At 41.4% G+C, this 12,712-nt stretch overlaps 2 long non-coding RNA genes across 2 annotated transcripts; both read right to left on the bottom strand.

The window, feature by feature from the left end:
- Positions 1–7,342: 7,342 nt before the first annotated feature.
- Positions 7,343–7,621, bottom strand: LOC123048100 (uncharacterized). Its single transcript, XR_006423238.1, has 2 exons — positions 7,577–7,621; positions 7,343–7,498 (listed from the first exon to the last, which is right to left on the bottom strand). It is a non-coding gene; the product is annotated as an uncharacterized lncRNA (long non-coding RNA).
- An 856-nt stretch (positions 7,622–8,477) lies between these two features.
- On the bottom strand, positions 8,478–10,507 carry LOC123048101 (uncharacterized). Its single transcript, XR_006423239.1, has 3 exons — positions 9,882–10,507; positions 9,643–9,717; positions 8,478–9,446 (listed from the first exon to the last, which is right to left on the bottom strand). It is a non-coding gene; the product is annotated as an uncharacterized lncRNA (long non-coding RNA).
- Between the last annotated feature and the right edge of the window lie 2,205 nt (positions 10,508–12,712).

Genomic DNA, 12,712 nt, shown 5'->3' on the forward strand with positions numbered 1-12,712 from the left:
AACATTAGTTGAAAAAGGAAAAAATCAAGAAAAAAGAAAAAAATAAACACGAAAAAGAAATATAAAAAGAAAAACCGGTTCAAGAACCTTCTAGAAGGTTCCGAAAACCGGAAAAAACCCCGGCTTGGAAGATCATAGAAGGTTTCCGAAACCTGGTATGGCTGAACGCTAAACAGGCCGGCCTACCCGGAGCGCTCATCGATGGCTTGTGTGAGTAGCACCCCAGCACCTCAGAGAGCCAACTGGGCTTCTGAAGGCCCATGAAGCTAGTGTAACGCCAAGCGCAGGAATTTTACGTACGCTGAACGATTTTTACGTAATTATTAGTACCACCTTGTTTATATTACGATTTTGTCCATACAAATTGTAAAAGCGTATTATAACATGAGAAGAAAGCATATTGTGACGGTGAACCCGACAAAGTCGATCCATGCTTTATTATAACTAGCAAAAGAGCCCGTGCGTTGCAACGGGTATAAAGTAAATTTCAAAGTTCACGTGATATTGAGGAGTTTATCTGTCGTGGTGAAATACTGAGCTATATCTCTCAGTCCGTTAAATTATTCATTGTCTTAATATGAATTCATATTTTATACTTGCCCACTTCAAAAATAAGATGGCCGGTTAGAACACATAAAGAGTTTACAATGACCGATGCTCTTTTGTTAACATTGTCGTCGACAGTAGGAGCAAACCGACTGCATCAACGCAGCCATGCTTCCCTTGACACCAACATCACAGCCTCAAGGAGGACCAGTATTGGGGCATGCAAAGCCGGGGGAGAGATGGTACGACAGAGGGGAGTAGCCACATGAAGGTCGGGTATGGAAGGACTAAGGACATGGTCATCCTAGGCATGATCACATGCTTCTCTCTTCCTCTCTCTCCATAGCCGACGTGTGGAGCGAACAAGACGTGGCCCCTCCTTCACCCAGTTCAAGCAAGATGCACCGTCTCGTACTCTTTCAACTCTCCATCCCTCCTCTGTATCTCACACCAACGACACTGGTAACATATAGAGTGGAAGAATATATTGACGGGAGAAACAAATCCTCATATGCGCTTAGCAACTTATTCTATTATGTTACGATTTCTCCTCCGTGTCACCATAGCCAGTGATGCTTTCCTTCCTGGACCATATCGAAATTGATTCCCTCTTTTATGACTTTTCTTTCTGTCCGTTGATTCTTCAGGAGACTAATTGACATCAAATTATAAACGTATATAAGTTGTTCTGATGCAGTATAAGCAAGCGAGGTGGGACTATTTAATAAGTTAACAAATAGTCTTTTCTATTAACACCAATGATGTAACTCAGACGGACTTGGGCTTTGTGTTAGTACGTCATGTCGGGAGTTCGATCCACCACGCCAGCTCCTATTTTTTGCCTCCTCAAATCGGACGGGTCTGATTGGTGAGGCCCAGGCGCGCCGAGGCCCAATGCAGCGACCAAGTGTAAGTTTTCGTAAATAGATTTTTGGACCATTAGAAATTTAGTACCACCTCGAATATGTTTTAAAGTCAAATTGAAAGCGTAAAATCACGGGAAGAAGCGTATTGTGACGGTGAACCCGACAAAGTCAATCCGTGCTTTATTATTAGGGAGAGATAGCACAAATGCCCGTGCGTTGCAACGAAAGTCTAGAAAAAATATAACGCTGTTTATGAAACGGCGGGTAAGAAAATAGGTGGAAGACGAAGCTTTGGAGGCTCGCTGCTCTAAACTTGTAAGGATGATGCTAACTAAGTGACAACATTTTTACTTGGGGACGGCATTCCGATGACCTCATCAAGGTGATGCAAGAGTTGGCAACATCTGGTTCGCGTCCACGTATGTCATAGATCTTGGTCTGTGGCCAACAAAATAATCAGATAAGGGGCAATGTCTAAATTATTGACGGTATCTAAATTAGTATATTGTTTGAATAATTGGAAATTTCTCCCTCACCGAGCTAAGACTCCAATCCACGCTTTTGCATTAATCTGCTACAAAAATTCATAGCATTATTTTTTTAATTTATTAGCATGTGGAACGTGCAAAGCCAACATGCGATTCAATATATATCGAAGGGATCGAACACAAGATCTCGTGGAAGAGACCACGCGCCGCAACCAGTTGAGCTAACGAAGGTTGTTGAACAAATAGCAGCGTAAAGATTTAAAAATCAACATCCAGCATCGATCCGACATATTTCTAGAATTTCAAACGCAATGAAACAAAACTGAGTATTTTATGAAACAGAAACAATTTTAGCTTTGTAAACATTTGTTTAAATGAAAATTTTCAAACAAGGAAACATTTTCAGAATTTCTCAATTTTTTTGGAAAACAAGAACATTTTCTGAAATTCCCGAACATGTTTTAATTTGAGAAAAAATTTGAAACATGATTTTTTTTGAATTTATGAACAAATTTGAAAACAAGAACAGTTTTTTAAAATTCACAAACGTTTTTGAATTTGTGAACAAAATTTTGAAACATGAAACTTTTCTGAATTTTTGAACAAATTTTAAAAACGGGAACATTTTTTGAATTTTGAGAACAATTTTTGAAGATGGATTTTTTAAATCCCGAACAGTTTCTAATTCGTGAACAAAATTTTATAACACAGACATTTTTGAGTTTATGAAAAAAATTTGAAACCTGAATATTGTTTTAATTTTGAAAACTGAGACATGTTTTATAAACCGAACATTTATTAGTTTGTGAAGAAAATTTTAAAAGGCGAACACTTTTTGAAATTCGGAACATTATTTTAAAGTAAGCAAGAAAATTTGAAATTGTAAAATTTTATGAATTTCTTGAAGAAATAACTAAAAACAGGAACATTCTCAAATTTGTGAAACATTAGTTGAAAAGGGAAAAAAAGAAAGAAGAAAGAAAAGGCGAACACTTTTTGAAATTGAACATTATTTGAAAATAAGCAAAATAATTGAAATTGTAAAATTTATGAAAGTTTTGAACAAATAACTAAAAATAGGACATTCTCAAATTTCTGAAACATTAGTTGAAAAAGGAAAAAATCAAGATAAAAGAAAATAAAATAAAAAATAAACACGAAAAAGAAATATAAAAAGAAAAACCGGTTCAAGAACCTTCTAGAAGGTTCCCAAAACCGGAAAAAAACCCGGCTTGGAAGATCATAGAAGGTTTCCGAAACCTGGTATGGCTGAACGCTAAACAGGCCGGCCTACCCGGAGCGCTCATCGATGGCTTGTGTGAGTAGCACCCCAGCACCGCAGAGAGCCAACTGCGCTTCTGAAGGCCCATGAAGCTAGTGTAACGCCAAGCGCAGGAATTTTTACGTACGCTGAACAATTTTTACGTAATTATTAGTACCACTTTGTTTATATTACGATTTTGTCCATACAAATTGTAAAAGCGTATTATAACATGAGAAGAAAGCATATTGTGACGGTGAACCCGACAAAGTCGATCCGTGCTTTATTATAATATATATATATATATATATATATATATATATATATATATATATATATATATATATATATATATATATATATATATATATATATATATATATATATATATATACTAGCAAAAGTGCCCGTGCGTTGCAACGGGAGAAACAAATTATCACCCCTAGTGCTTCCCTCCTTGTTGCCACTTCTTTTCTTTATTATCATGTCAGTCACGATGTTCACTACACAGCGAACGTTCCACCTGAGCTTGGAACCAATATAAAATTGCATCGCCTGCATGGAAAGACCAGCGAACGGTCGCGTTTGAGATCCCGGACACATCTGCACAATCTAATGCTTGCGCCTTGTGTTTGTGTTATCCGGATTTACATGGTAATAGTTAAGTACCAGTCCGTGAAGGACACAAACAACCACCAAATTTAACTTTAGTTTAAAACGATCAACACCTTTTTTGTGGGCTAACACGATCAACACAAAAAACTGTGCAGGTTGTGAGTTAGAGGTCAACGATTTTTGCCTCATATCCTAGACGGGATGGCGGGTTTGATTTGTTGGGCCGGGTTGCACGGATAGGTTGGCAGGGCACTGTGTTTTCTATTGGTGGAATGCTACACGGACCAACGGGGCAGAGGCCAAGTGGCCCAGGACAGATGATCGGTAGAATAGCCTAGCTCAATATGAAAAATGCCATGGACATACGAAATGGGAGGACTAATAAGATTATACCTCCATTTATATAAATATAAAAAATAGTACAGATGCCCACGGGTTACAACAGTTGAAACAATTGACATATATTTAGCGGGGACTGTATGCGCAAATATAACGTTCAATGTGTTATAAATTTGGCGCAAATTTAGTAAGGATTATAAGTGTAAGGAAAACATGTCACACTCTGTTGCAACGAAAGAAAAAATGGCATGAATTTAGTGAGTATCAAGCACGAAAAAGACGCCACATCGTTTTATTCATAAGATATGAATGGGGCACTACACGCCTGCCATTGATATCCGCACCTCCTTCAAAAAAAATCTGTAATTGCCATCTATTTACTTCCTTTCTCTTTTCTTCTTTATTTATCATGCAATTAGTGTCTATTTTATTTATCTTTGTTTCCTTATATCATGCATGTGAGGAATCCAAATTGCCGGCCTATTAATTACTCATGCGATTAATATGGCGCTCACAATAATTACAGTCTATTTCCTTTCTCCTTCCTTTTTTATTTCTCATGGCAAAATATCTATTTCCTTTCTTGCCGACTCTACATAATTACCGTCTATTTCCTTCCTCTCTCTTTTCTTTCTCCTTCCTTCTTTATTTCTCATGTAATTAGCAATTAATGTCTATTTCTTTTCTTGCTGGCCTAATTATGCATAATAGCTATTGCTCTCCCCTTCATTTGTTTCGTTAAGGACAATTCTTATTCATGCCATATTCTTTGCTTAATTTCCGAAGCAGTAGCTTGCTCCCCAATGTTTGTACCGTCGGTCGCAGCAGTCGGCCGGCCTAGCACGCCCGGACCCATTGTTTCGGCCCGAGTACGCGTGGTCTTCTATTCTTGAAAGGCCAGATGCCACCAGACGCCAACGTTAGCACACTCACGAGTCTAGCCTATTCGGTATGATGCGTTTGCACACACCTAGCAGACCAAGGATTGAATCCCTGCGTTGGCCAATTGTTTTCTCTGTTTTTTTTATATTCAAACACACACAGGATCCGGGGTGGGCCAGATCTAAAAAAACGACGTCCAACAAAAGAACTGTTAACTACACATACGAAAAGGCTTATAAATAGTACCACCTCGGATAGCGAAAATAATATAGGTGAAAAACTGAAAGCGTAAATTCACAGGAAGAAAGCGTATTGTGACGGTGAACCCGACAAAGTCAATCCGTGCTTTATTATTAGGGAGAGATAGCAAAAATGCCCGTGCATTGCAACAGGAGAATGCAAGGTGCGAGAATCAAGCTAGTGGCATAAATATTGTATTGGTGCAAATACTTATCATGTATTTTTTTACCATTAAATCACTATTCTTTCTTAATTACAATATACCATGAATAATATTTGCTCTCCTCCGTAGCTCAGAAATCAGCCAAATAAGTTAATAGTACTCCCTCTATTTCCTTACGTTTTGGTGGTTCAAATTAAACTACCAAAACGTCATATATTTAACAATGGAGGGAGTACTTCTGAAATTATGTGTAGAAAAAATTGCGCCCTTGTTGACATGTTTGTTACCACAAATTATTTTACAATGTAAGATTATACAAACAACAATATATGTCCCAGTCTTTTTCCAACACATGACAGAGTAGAGGCCATGTACACATTGTTAAAGAATGAGAATATCAGACTTATATATGGTTGGATGGATTGTACCTACAAAAATTCCCTACAAATAAACATATCTTCTTTGCTGAATGTAACTTCACCAATCAAACCTGAAGAATCCCAGAAAAAATCAATCATAGACTTCACATGGAATCAAACTTTTTTTTCGAAACGGAGGCATAAGATTTCCCTCATCTATTAAATAAGGAGAGAATAGAGTTAGAGTTTTACAGGACACCCCATACAAGCGACATGACAATTACTCACACAAAATGATAGTCCCTAGTTTCTTTGCGCCGGCAGTAATCCATAACTTTGCCTCTCCAATGATGGTTTGGAGGAGAATAGGTGGTGGCGCAAATTTTTGCCGAAATACCCTAGCATTTCGCTCGTTCCAAATGGTCCAAGATGTGAGCATGATGAGAGAGGTCATGGCATGCCAATTCGGGTTTCGGTCATCGGTTCGCTTGACCCACCACTTCTTGACGGAGTCATCAAGATGCCATTCGGTAATGTTGACGTGAGGTAGCCCAAGCTTCTCGATGATAGATCTCCAAAGCCTAAGTGTGACACGACACTTGAAGAAGAGGTGTGGCCCCGTTTCTTGCTCTCTCTTGCATAGTGGACAAAGACCACAATTGACCCAACCACGCTTCTCCAATCGATCGGCAGATGAATTGATGCCTAAAACTGCTAGAACAAACATGTTCAACTGAATTGTTTTCGGCACTGGATCAACTCATAATCTTACTTATACATTAAAATGTATGATGCTTATAAACCGAGATAATTTTTTAGAGCAGCTAAAAAATAATGTACAGGGACTGCCCGTAGCATAATTGATGGTTACATGAAACATCTAAAATTTTAAGAATCAAACATGATCCAAGGAAGTGACACACATCTGCAAGTATCTAATAATAAAATCCATATGAAAGATAACCTCCACTGATTGAAAAATTGTGAGTTCCACTCCTTTGCTTCAATAGCAACGGCCACTTAGTCCAGCACATCCCCATTGTCATAGATCAGTAGAAGGCAAAAATGGATACACATCTATATGGGCCTACTCCTATCATAGTTTATACATAGCAACAAACTGAGATTACATATGGCTACATAATAAGATTCCTTTGCATCATAGTGTTCTTACTTTGAAATATGGTAGCACCAAATTGGAAGATTCTAATTTGTTAGTTTTGGCACAATGGAAAATTCAATGCATATACCTACTCAACACCAGGATCAAGCAGCAGCACGTTGAGTGAAACTAACAAATTTCAGTCACTGTCTGCTGGATTTTTTTAGCCATAAGAGTAAGGAAAGCATCTGAATAGATCTCAGTATTCAAAATTAAAATTACCTACTCAACACCAGGATCAAGCAGCAGCACGTTGAGTGAAACTAACAAATTTCAGTCACTGTCTGCTAGATTTTTTTAGCCATAAGAGTAAGGAAGGCATCTGAATAGACCTCAGTATTCAAAATTAAAATTAACAGACCTACAACATGCATGTTTATGTATAACATGTCTGCAAGCAGTATCTTTTTTGAGGATTACATCAAGACTTAGGCCGACGTCAAGGCTGCATTGTTTTCCTTCCAGAGCTGATCATGGAGTTGGTCCGGGACACCATACGCAACCACAAGGTCTCCATGAGCTTTAGCATCATTGGCTAGTTCATGAGCCAGCCCATTGTTTGTCCCTCTTGACAGTTCTGATGTGATAATGCCTAAAAATTACTCAGCGCAGATTTAATATCAACAGTAATTGGGTAGGACAATGATCTGCTTACAGAATCAGCCCCTAGCTCATTTCCCCACTGCGTAGTCGATCTCCACCACCAAGGAGCCTCAGAATACGTTATACAATTCCTTCAGTCCAACTGTAATAGCACTGGCTTCAGCCTCCTTGACAATTATTCATGCATCCAGAAATGCAAACACGCCACCAAGCTCTAGCACCTTCGCCTCCGACATGGCAATCAAGCATACTCGGAGCCCATGCAACGGGCCCCACGATGATCTTGCACCCTTGCGGCTCAACCGGCGACGTCGTCGGCGGGTCAAGGCAGCGGCAGAGCAGGCGTGACACAGATGCCACGAGCTGCTTGGCCGCCTTTCCTCAAAATTCAACACAACAACAAAGAGAACTTGGCTACAGATTGCACTTGAACACTTAGTTGCAATAGAAATGATTAAAACTTTCAAGAATACAAATTTGGCTGTCCGCTACAGTGGGAGATGCAGTGTATACGACGGCGAAAACAGGCAATGAAAAAAACAGGAAATGGTTAAATGTGCTTTTACATTCTGACAGCATCCTTTTGCCCTGCATCACATATAGTAATGATGTCACAAGCATGCTCTTGACGAGAACGATTCACATGTGCTGGCGATCTGTAGAGGATGGAGAAAAGAAGGACAGAAGAGGGAGGCCTGTATCTATCAAGCATAAATATTTACTGAATAAAATCGATCTGATCCGTACCAACTTGAGCAGGATTGTCGAATAGCTCCTCTTATATAGCATCTACATCAGAAAATCCGGCACACCAAATATATACATATGTTCAGAGATGACACAGATATCATTCTGACAATGTAAACCGTAATAAATTACAACCTCCATTACACATGTAATTTTATCAAATTGACAAGGCAAGTTATAGGAATCGTAGCCTCAAAAATGGTATGTTCCTGTTTGAGATCTTTTATAGAATCAATAAGGTATAACGACATTAGGGATGAAGCATCAAAGATCAATTAATAAAATCAGGGATTAGGGAATCATACTTACCTTGTTAAGAATGATACTGATGGAATTAGTGAAGGGATGTGTGGTACGCAGGCCAATGGACCCGTGCATCCTTGATGCACACATGTATGTACACGAAGGTTGCTGGGTTGATACTTGAAAGGAGATCGATTCATCTGTCAGCCGGACATACACGAACACGATTTTGTTTTGTATCTTTCGGGAAAGGCATCCTTTCTTGACTATGTATCCATTACTAAATGAAAGTTATTTTCAGATTTTTTAACTTGGAAGATCAATAATTAGCCTCGATCCATATCGAGTATGTAGCAGTCCCCTGTTTTCCTTGAAAAAGCAAGATTGCGATTGCACATTTTTTATACTCAAATAGTCAAATTAATACATTTTGTTAAGAAAAAAATCCTTTAGGTGTGCCTTTTGTTTCTCGAGGGTCCACTGGTTCTGTAGTATTTGTGTCTAATTTTTTCTAGAATTCATTTTTTACTTTTTGTGTGGTGTATACAGCCAAACTAACTAACATATGCGTTCAATAGTGATTAGAAGGCACTTTCAGTCAGTTAGATGGATAAAGATCAAGCTTGGCACCACAAAAATTGAGAGGAGAACTGAATATGAATTATCCTCCATTAATCATTCATATGATCCTTAGATCATCGATCTACCAGTACTGGCAGTACATGAGTCTAAACAACATACATCTTGTGTGAGGCAAAATAAAATAAGTTTCATGAGTATCTTATGGCCATACCTGACACATAACATTATCTCACCAAATTTATCAAATCCATGGGAAGCACATTTGAAGAATAACAGGTTGAGGAAAATAAGTGCCAAACCAAATTCTTCTGAGATACTCAATTTCATGAACACAGCACTCCCACTCCTCCCTATATTTGCAGCAAGCAGTTCATGAGAAAATCAACATGCAGTAAATGAGAGGTAGTTGAAGAAATATATCAATAACTTGCGCTGAATATAGCTATCTGATATGGATGTGTCGATCCAACATGAGTTATCTCTGTCTCATGCACTGACTATTGTGTTATAGTTGAAAAGGTCAATTGTGAACCCCATAAAACTAACCACTTGTCATTGACGGGAGCAACTTGAGGCCAAAGTCGGAATCAGCTCACGTGTTCTAGCAAAGGAAGATGTGATCTGAACAATGGCAGAGAGATCAGTCCTAGATTTTTTCAAGCAGAACAAATACAAAGATTGCAGAAAAAAGGTGCAGTACTTTCTGACCAGACCAAGAAGAACATTACTTTTTATGACTGTAGATGAAAATTTTACAGAATAATTTGGCAAAAGCTAGTACATACCTCTGGGGTAGCATGTTCGGCAGGGGATGTTCTTCCGGCTCAGATGTAGTACGCTTGGGCGGCGGATTTTCTTCCGGCGAACTCGGCTGAGACGATCCTGGACGACTCTTCAAAAGTTGCGATATGAAGCGATTTAATGGAGATTCCGGTCGAGGGCTCCTTCTAATGGCAGCCAAGTCCCTCTGAAATCTGGGTCGGGCACGCCATGGATTCGTGTTGCAGCACTTATCCTGGGGGAACACGGACTCCGATCCAAATCGGAGACATACGGCAGCAGGAGGTTGAAGATCGTGGTGGTGCGGGAGAAGATTGAGATGGATAGGGAGGGGAACGAGAGCAGGGCGGCGGCGCCGCCAAAGAGGAACGGGCGCGCGGCGGCGGCGGCGCTACCGTACGCATTGAGGAGCCCGTGCTCCTGTGTCCTACACGTATTGTTTTTCTGCAGGCCCATTAAAAAAGGCCCAATCTGGAACGAAACACAAACTTTGCGGGTTAATTACCTAAAATTACAGGAGGGTTAGATCGAATCAGGTCGAACGGACGGACGAACATGCTATTAGTACCACCTCGTTTATATTACGATTTTGTCCATTCAAATCGTAAAAGCGTATTATGACATGAGAAGAAAGCGCATTGTGACGGTGAACCCGACAAAGTCAATCCGTGCTTTATTATTAGGAAGAGATACGATTTTGTCCATACAAATCGTAAAAGCGTATTATGACATGAGAAGAAAGCGCATTGTGACGGTGAACCCGACAAAGTCAATCCGTGCTTTATTATTATAGGGAGAGAGGGATATATATATATATATATATATATATATATATATATATATATATATATATATATATATATATATATTATTATTATTAGGGAGATTTCACGGTGTAGTAGTTACACAAGGTACGCACATGTCCACTTAAACCCGGCTGCGGAACCCACCCGGCGTCGAACACGGCCGGTGTAGGACACCGCACCCAACACGGACACTACTCGACACACGCGAAGGAACGCGTACCATAGGATACGATTACTGTTTCATACATCGTTTAGGTGATTGTATTGGAAACATAGGATAGAGTAGAAAGTATTCTGGCTTGTCTTGTATTTCAAGTAGTTCATGTACTTATATATATGTCCATGAGGCTCAAACAATACATCATCAACGATTCCACGAATCCCTCTCTATCCTTTCTAACATGTTCGGGTTTTCTCTCTCGTTGGTCACTTTGATCGGCATTTTCTTTTTAGTTTTCCGATTTAAAATCGGGTTGTGTCACCTGCCGCCGCCGTCGGCCCCCGCGCGCCTCTACTTTGACCCTGGCGTGACAAGCCGGCCTCTTCTCTGACCCGGCGGCCACGCACGCCGAGACCACCCATTAGGGCCATCCGCCGTCCATGCAGCGGCCCGCCAATCGCCTTGCGACAGCCGTCACCGCCCTGCTCTCACCTGGACTCCTGCATCGCCCCGACCCGGCGACCTCGCGCCAGCAGCGGCCAACCACAGCCGCCCCGCGCGCGCCGGCCCACTCGTCGATCTACGCGCGCCGGTACGGTTGCCCTGTCGACCGTCATCGCCGGCTTCATCTCGGACTCCGCTGCCACCACGCCTCCACCGAGCGGCGTCCGCGACCTCCCACACGATCGGCTTGATCACCCGCTCGCCACCGCGATCCGCCTCATCTACGCCGCCCGGCCGACCTGGCCGTCGGTTGCATGCGTCTCCGCAAGTCCCGTGAAGATTGTCCCCGAGTTCAGCGCGCCCCTCCACCAATCGAGCAACGGGCTGCCGCTGCGTCGCCCCATTGGACCGCAGCGCTGCCGCCCCGTGGTTCTTCTCCCGGCTGCACCGACCCGTGTCACTACTGGGTCGCTCCTTTGGTTCGTAGTGTCGCAGCCCGTGGTCCACCACCGCCTCGAGTCCGTCCGCTCCAGGCCGTCCATTGGCTGCAACGACCCTCGCACCGCCGCTGCGTCGCCCCGTCGGGCCGTAGCGAGTGTGGCACGCGGTCAACACCACCGTCCTGAGCCGTTAATGCGGTTGCACCGACCCGGGTTCCGTTGCTGCGCCGCCCCTTCGGGCCATCGCGCCGCGGCTCGCGGCAACCGCCATCGCTCCGGCCCACCTGCCGCAGCTGCATCGCCCCTTCGGGCAGTAGCGCATGACCCGCGATCCAACGTGTCTCCCATTGTCAAGTTGAATGGAGTTTTCTCAGGATTATCAAAGTAGTGTTTAATATTTTTCACATAACGAGCATCGATGGTTTTAGGAGGTTCCCCAACTCCATGAGTAGCAAGTACACCTATTTTTTTTGGTATTTTGTGCTCCATATCCATAACTACAGATAGAGAACAACTAAGAACAACAAATAAAATCTACTTAGGGATAAAGCAAACAAGCACACATGAGAATATTCACCCCATGCTATTGCTCCCTGTCAACAGCGCCAGAAAAAGGTCTTGATAACCCACAAGTATAGGGGATCAGTTGTAGCATTTCTCAATAAATAAGAGTGTCGAACCCAACGAGGATCTAAAGGTAGAATTTATATTCCCTTCAAGTTCTATCGACCACCGATACAACTCTACACACGCTTAACGTTCGCTTTACCTAGAATAAGTATGAAAATAGAAGTACTTTGTAGGTGTAAAGGGATAGGTTTGCAAGATAATAAAGAACGTGAAAATAAAAGTTAGGTGCTATTTAGATAAAAAACAATTAAGTTAGTTTAACGAGTGTGGAAAAGTGGTGGAAGGATTTTCGAAATTGTCCCTAAGCAATTGACTACGTTACTAGACCGATAGCAAGTTTTTATGTGGGAGAGACC

The sequence above is a fragment of the Triticum aestivum genome, chromosome 2D (genome assembly GCF_018294505.1).
Source record: "Triticum aestivum cultivar Chinese Spring chromosome 2D, IWGSC CS RefSeq v2.1, whole genome shotgun sequence".
Taxonomy (NCBI): domain Eukaryota; kingdom Viridiplantae; phylum Streptophyta; class Magnoliopsida; order Poales; family Poaceae; genus Triticum; species Triticum aestivum.